We start from the raw sequence: 11699 nt of genomic DNA, 5'->3' as shown, positions 1-11699 counted from the left end.
GAATAAGCATTGAGACAAAGTAAATGTGGAAGCGAGACGAAACAGTTGTGCAAAGTGGGAGTAGTGCAGAACCCAGCAGTAAGGGAGGGCGGCAGCCCCCCTCCCGCCCCCCCCCACCCCCGACCAAAGCGCAGGGGGCGGAGTCTCGGCTGAGGAGTGCAGGCCTGCTGAGTCCTTCGCTAGCCCGGATCCGGTGGTGGAGCATAAGATGGATTTCATTTTTCCTTTGATAATCAGCCAAAAACTGGTTAAAGGAGGACTTAAACAAACAGACGTCGCCATTAGTAGAATTTAAAGTAGAGAAGATGTTCGTTTTGTAGACAGCCAGACCATAGTAAAGGAGGCCGACGTGGTCCATTTGGCAAGAGACGAAAAAATAAACAAGAAAACAAAAACCAAGACTATGAAAGGCAGGTATCAAAACAATTCACACAATGTATTCAATTTCTCTTGTGTAAGACTGACTCAGTCTAAAAAACAATCCTCAACTGTGTGCAACTTCCAAAAGATACACTTAAAACCAATAAACCTAGAAAGGTTAAGAGTGAAAACGTGGGGCAGGATTTCCAAGGAAAACAACAGAAAAGAGAAGAGTGGCGATATAAATTCCAAAGAATTTAAGGGAGAAAAGCAATAAATAAGATAAAGAACAGGTTTTCAATTGACTCAATGGGTAATAACTAATAGACCAACTATGGAGGAAGCAAAGTTATCTGAGTTGCCTTCGTGACAGACTTTTAGCCCAGTTCTAAAATGTTGACTTTTTAAAATTCAACGAATGGAATCTTCCACTTCATGCCCTTGGGTAAATATATTCTCGATACTAAAGATTGGAGCGAAGGAGAGCTAGTGTTCCGATCACACTGTGCCGGAGCCGCATCCAGCAGGTGTCAGAGTTCTCTGGGCCACGGGGCCCTGGAGCCCAGCTGAGGCCCTGACAGGTCCAGCCTAGTATTCGTTTAGTGATTTATGTCACCATAAACCCCCTCTTTTTTTTTTCTGTCATGGAACACCGGTTAACTTAAGGGATTCCTGTGTTTTAAAGAGCAGAGTTTGGAAAATACCTGTGAATATTGGTGCACAAATCTGCCATGAAATTAAGACTAGTGGAACAGAGTCACTGGTCCCGACCGAAGAGGGCTCATCTGAGCACGTGAAGATAGTTTAATAGAAACGATCTGTTACGCGATCTGGCCTCGCCTGGTTCAGTAGGAAAATTGTACGATGAGCCTAGTAGTGCAGAAAAGCGTTTCCTATCATTTGATACCTGTCCCCTTTTTTTAATTAAAAAAAAAAAAAAAAGCCTCTTAGGAAATTGGGACTATAATTTGATTTGGAATATAGTCAATATCATAATTTATTGTAATTCCGTAGAAGTTTGTCTTCTTTCTTCTTAATTGCTATATTTTAAGCTCTTTAAGGGTCGGAAATGAGTTGATTTTTCCGTTTTCTGTTTCTCCTTTCTGATACAGGACCTTGCATTTCAGGCATTCCATAGCTGTTCATTAAACGAAAACATTATTTGGAAGCATATCCTTATGTAACTTTTAGATTAAAATGGGTTTTAGAAGAAATACTTTTTCTTCCTATAAAATATGTGTATTTTTAAGTTTAAAATGTGCACGATTTTTCATAACTGAAATAGATACCGTTCAGGACGGAACTTTATGTTTCTTCATTCACTTATCCAACGGGCTTTGAATTCTTAAGGTAAATTTAAATTTGGTCTAACAGTTCATTGACAGGAAATTTATATTACTGAACAGTAAAGGGGCATCATAAATACTGTTTTGAAAAGGATCGCCCCGATTTGTCACGGCTGCATAACATCCCATCGCATGCACGCACCACAGCGTCTATCCCCTCGTCCCTCAGTCGACGTGCACGCTGTCCCCACGTCTTGGCCATTGGAAGTAACACGGGGTGCAGATACCTTTTCGAGTTAGTGTTTTCGTTTCCTTTTGATGTACGTCCAGAAGTGGAATTGCTGGATCAAATCAATGGTACTTCTTTTTCTAATATTTTGTGGCTCCTTTTTACTGTTTTCCACAGTGACCACACCAGTTTACATTTCCCGCAGCGGTGCCCGAGGGCTCCCTTTTCTCCACATCCTCGCCAGCAGCCGTTATTTCTCCTCCTTTCGATGATGGCCATTCCAACAGATGTGAGGCGGGAGCTCATTGTGGTTTTAATTTCTGTTTGCGACTACGCGGATGAACCTCGAGGGTATTTATGTTAAGCGAAATCGTCAGGCAGAGAAAGACAAATACTGTAGGATCTCACTTATTTGTGGAATCTAAAAAAGCAAACATGTAGAAAAACAGCTCAGACTCGTGGTGACCAGAAGCGCAAGGTGGGGAGAGGGGCGTCGGGGGATGTGGCCTCGGGCACAAACTTCCAGGTATAGGAGAAGAGCTAGGGGCGTGATGGGCCACACGATGAGGACAGTAAACACAGCTGCGTGACATACAGGAACATCTAAGAGAGTAAGTCCAAAGAGTTCTCACCACAAGGAGAAAACATTTTTTTTTGTTGTTTTCTTCTTTCCTTTATATTGTGTCTATATGAGATGATGGATGTTAGCTAACCTATTGTTAATCATTTTGTAATATTTGTAAATCAAGCCATCGTGCTGTATGCCTCGAACTTATACAGCGATGTATGTCAGTTATTTCTCAATAAAACTGGGGATTGTCCTGGCCAGAAGTATTATTCTTGGCAAAGTAAGATGCATAAGAGGACTCATAAGGGCAGAATCCTTCACAGAGGAAAACCAAGGATTGGGTGACCTGAGGCTTGCTCAGAACTCTCCAGGATGCGGTGGCGTTTTGAGCTGAACACAGTTTTTCTGTGGTTTTGAGAACTCTCTCACAGCCCATGAAACCTTAGCCTTGAACTGTGGCTTTACAGAGCTTGAGAAAATTTTGTTCCTATGCAGATTTCTGCAATCCTTCAATTTCCAGGAAGAAGCTGTGGTTACACAGGGCTTGCTGTGTTTGTGTGCATGTGTGTGCGTGTGTGTGCGTGCGTGCGTGCGTGTGCCTGTGAGTCAACACATACAGAACAGGCTGGGCTTAATACTGATTTATGAATCAGGGAATCTGCGTTCTATTATTTTCTCCGTATGTCATCTTGGATAAGTCATATAACTTTTCTCTTTCGAGTTTTTCATCTGTAATCTGGAAATTATTTCCCACTCACTCCGCTGTGATGTTTTGAGAAGTTACCCATGGAAACTTGAGATATCAGTACGTGTATTGGTACGCATTTTGCTGGCAGAGTTCACATAAACATAGAATTTGGAAACCCTAAAAGTCATGGCAATTAGGGCACCTTGTAGATTTTTTTCCTTTTTTATTTTGGGTTTTCAGTTAAAAATTAAGCATGCATTTGTAACTACTATTGAAAAGCCTTTGTATTACAGAGACGAAATTAACTAGTAGTGCCATTAGAAAATTAACTAGTTCTGTCCTAATTAAAAATCAGTATGTTGCTAGTATTTTACTTATTCTAAGTAATTTATTCAGGATGCACACTGCAACCTGTTATTTGAACTGTATAGCTATATGAAAATGTGACGAAAGAGGTTTGGACGCGGTATCTCTTCTCTGTAACGATTTGCTGGAGGAACGGGCAGGCTTTCCGTTACTTGGCAGGTGGGTAGCAAGGGCGTTGAGAAGGCAGGTGAGTACCCTGAGCCCGCATTTGCCGGGTGGCGACAGAGTCAGGGCTAGAAGTCATCATTTTTATCGTTACTTAACAAATATCCTCCCTTTGGATATGGCATTTTCTTGCTGGTAATTATGACCGTATAATAATTTTTGATAAATATCACGATCTTTTAGGAAGGTAGTCAAATTAGGTGTGGCTTTTGCTTACTGAATTGAAGAACCATGATGAGAACTCGCATGGACTGTTTTCAGTCCGAGGACATAATTTTTTCTTTGAGAAGACACATTTTCAGGCTAATTAAATTAACATTCATATAGTCATTTACTAAAAATAAAAGTGTGAATAAGTAATGGGCTTATAGCTCACACGTTTTTCAGTGTTGATTTGTAATAGGAATAACTGCATAAAATACTTCATGAAATAATTCTCTAAGTGTAAATGACTGCCTTCTTTTTTAATGTAAGAGAAATATCAATATGGAAAAGGTTAAAGGGGGCTAAGTCATAAAACCGAGAATGTCAGCTATTTTATATAGGTTTTCCATTAACTTTAAACAGATGACAGTCCCTGTGCTACTTCGATGAGATAAATAATTATAAATTTCAATGTTAGAGAATTACATTACACCATCTGCAGATAGTTCAGAAAACAACAAACCCAGAAGCATTAACTTAGTTTATTTGCGAGGTCGGCCGGATGCTTGGTGTGTCATTCGAGGCAAATCAAAGCTTTTTCCTTCTTGGTATTAGAGTTCAAGCTCACTGGCCGCGGACCATCTCGTGCTGGCGCAGTCCCCCATGAAGATTTTTGTGAAGCCTCCTAGGGGTCCACCATATGTCACCACTGAGCCTCTAGGGGGTGGCTGACTGATCTCTAGCCCCCACTGCCCCTTGTCAGGAGCTATCCCGCTTGAAGCAGAATGTCAGTCACGCTGAGTTTATGCAGCATGCCTTGTTGTTCGTTTATTGCAGAAGAAGTTGGAACGAAGTGGACTTTTGAGACTGAAAGGGACTTTGGGGACCAGGTAATCCGATACCTGAATTTGCTACTTGACGTAACGGAGAGTCAGAGATGGGTCGGGCGTGACAAAGCAAGTTCTTGGTAGAGCGGGTTAGGACTTGTATCCTCTGTGTCATGGTCCAGCGTGTCCCCCCTAAATCATGTGTTCGCGAGACTCTCCTCAGCGACACGTATAAGATCACCCAAGAAGTAAGAAGTGACCACGGCAAACACACTCCGAGCCTGGAGGGCTGCACGCCTTAGCTTTCGGCGGTGCCGTAGGAAGAGGTGACTGCTCGAAACGTTCCATGGTGGACGGGTCCACAGACTGACTAACAGTTAACAGCACAGAGCGAACCAGCGCCTTGAAAATGACACGCGAAAGGGTAAGAGCTTGACTCGAAGCAGAGACCTCGTTAAACTTGGCCCGATGATGAAACAGCGTTTGTTAGGACGTAGAGTTTTGTTTTAACACACACAAAAAAACGAGTAAAAAGTGTAATTTTGTAATGTCTATTTATTTTTCATTCATCTTTATTTTTATTTGCCGTGTTAACACACCAAATGTGGGTCGGTGGTCTTCCTCACGCCTGTGCGTGGAGTGAGGGGAGCGAGACAGCCAGAGGGGGGCGGCAGGGAGCATGGCGGCAGGTGTCAGTGGCAGGTGTTGGTGGCAGGGAGCGTGGCGGCAGGTGTCGGCGGCAAGTGTCGGCGGCAGCTCCTGCATGGGGGGCCGCGTGAACGTTTCTGACGCAGAACTGTAAATCCTGGAAGAATCGGGTGTGTGTAACCCGATGGCCACTGTTCAGTTAGCAAGGTGTTCTGCGACACTCATTAATGACAGTCGCGCCACTCCGGGTCGGTTGGTATTGCTGTTTCATTGCGTGTTAAGTATGAGGCCTCCTTGCCCTCTGCTTACAAGTGGACAAGGGCGTTTTCATTTCTTAGACTTTGAACTGGAGAGAGAGAGAATGGGTGGAATAAGTGTGTGTGCGTGTGCGTGTGTGTGTGTGACAGAGGGAGACGGAGAGGGATTGGGATTGAGCTCGATCAGTCGATGGACTTGGGAGCGTGCCCGCTTTCTTAAAACAGCCTGGGGTAATGATCACGCGTCGAGATGCGCGGGCGGTGTTCTGGTTGGTGTCTTTGCTGCCGGGCCCGTGACTGTAACGTTGCAGTAGAACGTGATCCGGCCGGTGGGCCGCAGTCGTTCACGGACCCTTGCGGAGGTGTCCCGTGGAAGAGGCGTCAGGTGGCCCCGGGCGGTTCGGAGGCATCCAGAACAGCCTTCGTGTTGAGACTGGGCAACCCTGGCTGATGGTGTCGTGAACAGTCTCGCAAGGCCCTTGGCGCCTCCAGTGTGTGTGGTGTCGCCGTGCACCGTGGCTGCGGGAACCTGGGGTCTCGTGGGTGCAGCGGGCTCCGGGACGTCCCCTGGGAACAGAGGGAGCGGCGCTGGGCTCGAGGGGAGCATCGGGGTGGGTGAGAGGAAGGTCTCTAAAGCTCAGACGTGGCCGGTCTGGCAAAACGGTGGCACGTGAGGTTCTGATTCATCCTCCTGACAGCTGCCGGACTGGGATTTGTCAGCCCAAAAGCCACCTCTGAACGGCCGACCTGAGAGCCAGGCCTCGGAGCTTGCGGCGCGTGGCCTGGAGCTTCAGTCTTGTCTGGGTTCTCCGTGGCCGTGCCTCTGGCGGACGCTTCTAGATACTTCTCGGCCAGGCTCCGCGCTCCCTGATGGAGGGCGCATCTTTGTCATCTTTGTCCTCGGTGCCGCCTGCTTCAGACAGGGGCTCGAGTACCTTCCTGTGGGGCAGATCAGGCCTCACTTGGAGGCAGAGGAGAGCAATGAGACGTTTTTAAACAAAAGAATGATGTGGTGGACGTTATTTTAGGCCGATTCCTTTCATTGCAGTGACTCTATTATTATGCACATTAGCCTTCTAAACATTATGCTCTGAAATGCTCCTGACTTACAGGAAGTAAACATTCAGAGTTCATGCTGTCCGAAACACGTGCGATACAGTTAATTGCTGGGACCGAGGTTCGAATATCTGCTTTTTTTTTTTTTACTCTCAATCAGCATTTAAGGTTAGTTAACCACTGATTTTTAAGTTCTCTAAGACAAAGCAGGGTTTGCTGGGCTTCATTTTCTCCCTCCTTTGGCAAATATCTGAGTGCTTACGATGTGCCCGTCGCATTGCGAGCCCTGGGGACACAGCGATAACCAGGCAAACACAGCCTGTACCTCCAGGAAGCATTTTTAACGGTCTGATGTCATTGAGAACGCCAGACTGGCTCAGAGATCATGTGATGAAAACATAAAGAAAATGTGTTCCTTTCCTCTCGCCTGTTTTTTTTTTCTACAGGACATCTCACGTGGAATCGAGGAGCGTAGGGACTTGCTTGGACATTGCGTGTATGGGTGGGGTCTGGATTGTTTAACAGCTTGGTGCCTAGTTAACGATGACGCTCTTTAAAATGATTTTACCATGAGATACACACATGCCAGGCTTTAGTTTTAAAAAAATGTGTTAATGCCATTGCTGTTCAGTGTTCATTGATTATTCACCGTATTCTAGCTAGGTTGTGAGTTTATTCACTGGGCGGTCTTCACAAATGGTAAATACATTATAAATAAACGTACGTAACGTTTCTCTTAGGTTTCAGAATTCTTTCTAATACTTTATGGCTTTATGACTAAGTGCCATTTTTTACGGTAGTGCATGAAAAAACTGTAAGTTTCTGAGTTTTATTTCTTCAGTCGATAGGCTCAGCTTAACTTCCTGTCAACCTGCTTGACTGAGAGAGTTTTTCCGTGGCTGTTGTTGGAAAATTCAGAATATCTTTTCTATTTGAAATAGTCGAACTACTTATGTACTCATGTTTTATCTTCTTTCTAGAGCATTCAAAAATCTAGAATATTTGTGATTGATGGTTGACTTCAGGATTTTTAAGTGAAATTTGGTTTGTGTTTAAAGCTGCTTTACCAGATTTAAACACAGATACATACAACACGAGAAACATGGCAACTGTAGCGACAGGGTTAATTCTTACCTTCGTTAATGAAATGACAGAACGTTCTGAGCCAAACTAGAACATTACCGGTAGTTCCGGGAAAGTCCGGTGCCAAGACACTTTTGACAGGTGCTAGGAAAATTTGTATTGCAAACAGTCTTGTGGTTAACAGGTAAAGGGGGTCAACTCTGGTGACAGAAGGGAACTGGGCGTGGGGTGGTGAGCGTGGCTCAGCGTTACACGGATGTCGCATCAGGATGTTGCGCACCTAAAACTTGTAGACTCCGGTCGACCAGTGTCACCGCAATAAACAACAAAAACCCATGTCTTCGCCGCCGTTCCCAGAATGCAGTTGCGCTGATGGAGACCCCGGACGTCCGCCTGCTCTCTCTGAGGTGCTTCTTCTACTCAGAAGTTACTGTCCACGTTCCGCATTTTTTCTTTTCTCAAAAGAGAAGCTTTTTGCTTAGTGAAACTGTATTTGAACTTTGTCCTGACATCAATGGGACTTGTGTCCACCAGTTGAGATAAGCCGGGTTTTCTGGCAAATGTTTTGTTTTTAAGACAGGTTTTCAATGACTTCTCCATCTTTTGTGGTTCGGAGTTAAGGAAGCTATTTTGTCATTGAGTCATCTTGACGACTCTGAAGTAGGGCGGGAAAGTGTCATCATCTCCATTTAGCAAAAAAAAGAAAGCGGACGCCGAGAGAGGGTGACACGTGGCAGGTCGTGTGTGTACGCGGTGGGACCAGAGCTTGGCCCCAGGTCTGTGGACTCCCGTGTTTTTTTTTTGTTACGCTGAACCACGTGCACTCGAATGAGTAGAAAGTAATGATTTGTAGATAACAAACAATATCTGTAGACCATGGATGTTTCAGTGAAATTATTACTCTCCTGAGACTTCTTTCAAAACCCTAAGTTAACAGTTTGCTCAGGTAATACATCAGAGTTAAAATTTAGCTCGGTTCATATGTGGCTTGTTGCATATTTTCAATATATATCTGAGTTAAGAGTTTACGGGTTTTAGTGCCACATCGGAAGAAAGCGGAAAAATGTCATTTGAAAATTGTGTTATTTTTTGGTTAATTAGGATGTAATAACTCCCCGATTATATAAACCAACATCTTATAATTTAATTATGTTTAAAGCACAATTTAGAGGTAAAGTAGGTATTTGCATCTTTCAAGGTAAGAAGTAAGGATGCAGCCTAACTGAGTAGAGCAGTCAGCCGAAGGGAGCTGCCTGTGGGCGCTGTCGTGGCCGTCAGGCCGACGATGGTCAGACTTTCCATTATTAATCCTCCTTTGGGATTTTATAACTCCTGGTTGGAAATTCTTTCCAGGGAACAATCTGTATACAGATTTTTCGCCTGGGAACAAATGTCACCTATTCATAGGCCTCTTTAAACATTCAGATTAACATCGAGGGCTTTTAAGATGAAGGCAAATTCTCTGTTTCAAAATATTTCTTCTTTTGGTAACGACAGGTTAAACTTACTTAGTTCATTCCTTGTGGGGCTACATTATTTTTAGTATTATACTCAGAATAGCTGCTAAGCTCAGATGATAAACTTTAAAAAAGTATAAAATATAAACTCAGTGCAACAGCATTTTATCAATTTTAAGAAGTTGTCAGATTGAAAAAAGAATTTGTAGTATAACTGATTTCAAAGTTAAACTTACCTAAGTTTCGATGATTAAAAAGGAGGGAGGATTATTATGTTGTATTTACTTAATTATTTGATTTGTATGCTATATAAACAGCTACGTTAATTTAAGAATATATAACACTGTATGTGTCAGGATTCTCCAGAGAAGCAGAGCCAGCGGGGTACACATCTAAACACACACATGTGCCTCTCTCGATAGACGAGGTTACCTTAAGCTGTGGACTAGTTATATATCTAGCTACACAGGCGCGTGCGCGCACATACTAAAGAGGTTTATTTTAAGCAGCTGGATCACATGATCGTGGAGGCCGAGCAGGCCCAGGACCTGCCGTGTGCCAGCTGCAGACCCGGGGGCTGGTGCCGTCATCCGCCTCGTGTCCCCAGGCCGGGGGACCAGCAGGAGCAGTGGACCAGTTCTTAGGCCGGGGCTTCCTGCTGGAGCGGTCACGCAGAGGGGTGAGTCCCTCCTCCTCACCTAAGCGGTCACGCAGAGGGGTGAGTCCCTCCTCCTCACCTTTCTGTTCTGTCCAGGCCCTCCGTGGGTGGGACGTGCGTGCCCGCCCTGGGGCCACCCGCCCATCCAGGGCTGGTCTCACCCGCAAGCACCCTCAGAGACTCACCAGAAATAACACCTAACCAGATAATCCGGACGCCCCACGACCTAGCCCCGTCAACACAAAATGAACCATTCCAAACGCCATGAATAATTCTTTCCTGTGCTCTTAGTCATATTATTTCCAAAAGTGCTTGTGTTCTACTTGAGACAAATGAAACAGATGAAAATATTGCCTTAGCATTAAGTTTCCTTTTCCGGAAGATGCGTGAAAAACATCCAGAAACCCACTCTCCACCACCTCCCCAACGCCATCGGAGCCACCACTGAAATCCCCTGCGCAAACCTGTCACTTAGTCCGTTTGAGGGGAGTCATCTGGGAACACGTGGCCAGTTTTCAGTCAGTTACAACAAATGTAACAGACTCTTAGAGACCCAGTGAAGTGTCAACATGCCTGGTGGCCAAATGTAGCCACTTCTTGTTTTCGTAGATAAGGTTTTCTTGGAATAATAATATTGTCTGTGGCTGCTTTGCCGTAGCAGAGTCGAGTGGGCGCGACAGAGATTGTATGGCCGGGGAAGCTTAAAGTCTCTACTACCTGGCCTTTCACAGAAAATGTTTGCTCACCCCAGCTTTGTGGAATTAGTGATTTCAGGGTTTTTTTTATACACTCTGTGATTACTATTCTAAGGAATTGGCTACAGCTAAAAAAATATGCATCTTTTCTCTGCCGTCTCTTGGTCTTACTTGGTTTTTAAAATTGCCACCCTTCTCCGTTCTGGAACCTCACCGTGTCCATAGTCCATTGGGAGGATAAAGGTGACAAGGAGAGACACTCGGCGTTCCTGCCGCAGAGGCGTGTGAGTGTCCAGGCTGGGAGGGGCCTTCCCACACCGACCACAACCGAGGGGCACTCGAAGGTGCCATTCAAGCTTTATTTCAAAGTGCAGCACATCCTGAGATTGGTTTGAGACAAACTCTGGTGCAGGGCCACCAGACGGGGAGCCCTTTGTTCAGCAAAGGCTTTTCATAAACTCTGCGGCCACCAGAAGGACAGCGGAGTTTGGCCTGAGCGTTTCATGTGTGAAGACAGGTCGCTACAGTCATTCATGTCAGGGCGTCCGGCCCGCTGACGGCGTTGGCTGCGCCCGGAAAGTCAGAGGTGCTGGAGCCACGTCTGCTTCCAAACCAGAAATAACTGGGCCGGGCCTGGCAGCGCCGCGTGCCACATTCGTTCCGCGGCTTAGGCTTTGCGTGTTCCCGGCATCAATCACCCTGTTAGCGTTTCAGAGCTGCCGTGGGCGTCGGCACTCCGAAGAGGCCGTGGCCCGGCCTCTGTGCCCGGGGAGCGCCCTGGCCCCGCCGTGGTGTTAGCGGGCCCCTGCCAGTCACCGCGCCGCCCGCCGATCCACGTGGAAACTCGTTACTTCGCAAGGTGTTGTTTGGGGTCGGGAGCAGGTGGCCGTCGCGCCTCGGTAACGCTGCGCGCTCGGCCTTCCCAGGACCGCCGCTGCACCTGCGCGAAGCCCCCTCGTCTGCAAGGACCCTGGTCAGGGCGGGGGCTCCGGGGAAAAAGGCTACAATCGACACGTTTGCCTTATGAGTCGTGTATAATGAAGAGGGGACTAAGAAACACGTCGGGCTTGGAATGAGTTTTGCACACCTGGACCCGCGTCTGGCTCAGCTCGGGCCCCAGGAGCGGGCTTGGTGGCCGCACTCCGGGAGACGGTTCAGAGGCCCGCGCTGGACAGACACCTGAGAACTCTGTGCTTCAGCAAGTGTCCACAA

The 11699-nt window shown here is 46.0% G+C and overlaps 1 protein-coding gene across 5 annotated transcripts in view; it reads left to right on the top strand.

Annotated features, from left to right (window-relative positions):
- The window catches only part of NEK7 (NIMA related kinase 7), an 87797-nt gene that overhangs the window by 14647 nt on the left and 61451 nt on the right, over positions 1–11699 (top strand). For 2 of the 5 annotated variants that reach the window (XM_025044740.1, XM_006904430.3), the window contains exon 1: positions 9658–9813. The exons of 1 other annotated variant lie outside the window; for it this stretch is intronic. The gene's annotated coding sequence lies outside the window, so the exon portion shown is untranslated. Of the gene's footprint in view, positions 1–9657; positions 9814–9840; positions 9853–11699 lie in introns of those variants that run through there. 2 more of the 5 variants (XM_025044745.1, XM_025044734.1) reach the window with 1 other exon arrangement.

Source organism: Pteropus alecto, unplaced genomic scaffold (assembly GCF_000325575.1).
Source record: "Pteropus alecto unplaced genomic scaffold, ASM32557v1 scaffold90, whole genome shotgun sequence".
NCBI classification, from domain to species: Eukaryota; Metazoa; Chordata; class Mammalia; order Chiroptera; family Pteropodidae; genus Pteropus; species Pteropus alecto.
This window is presented reverse-complemented; position numbering and strand designations above follow the sequence as displayed.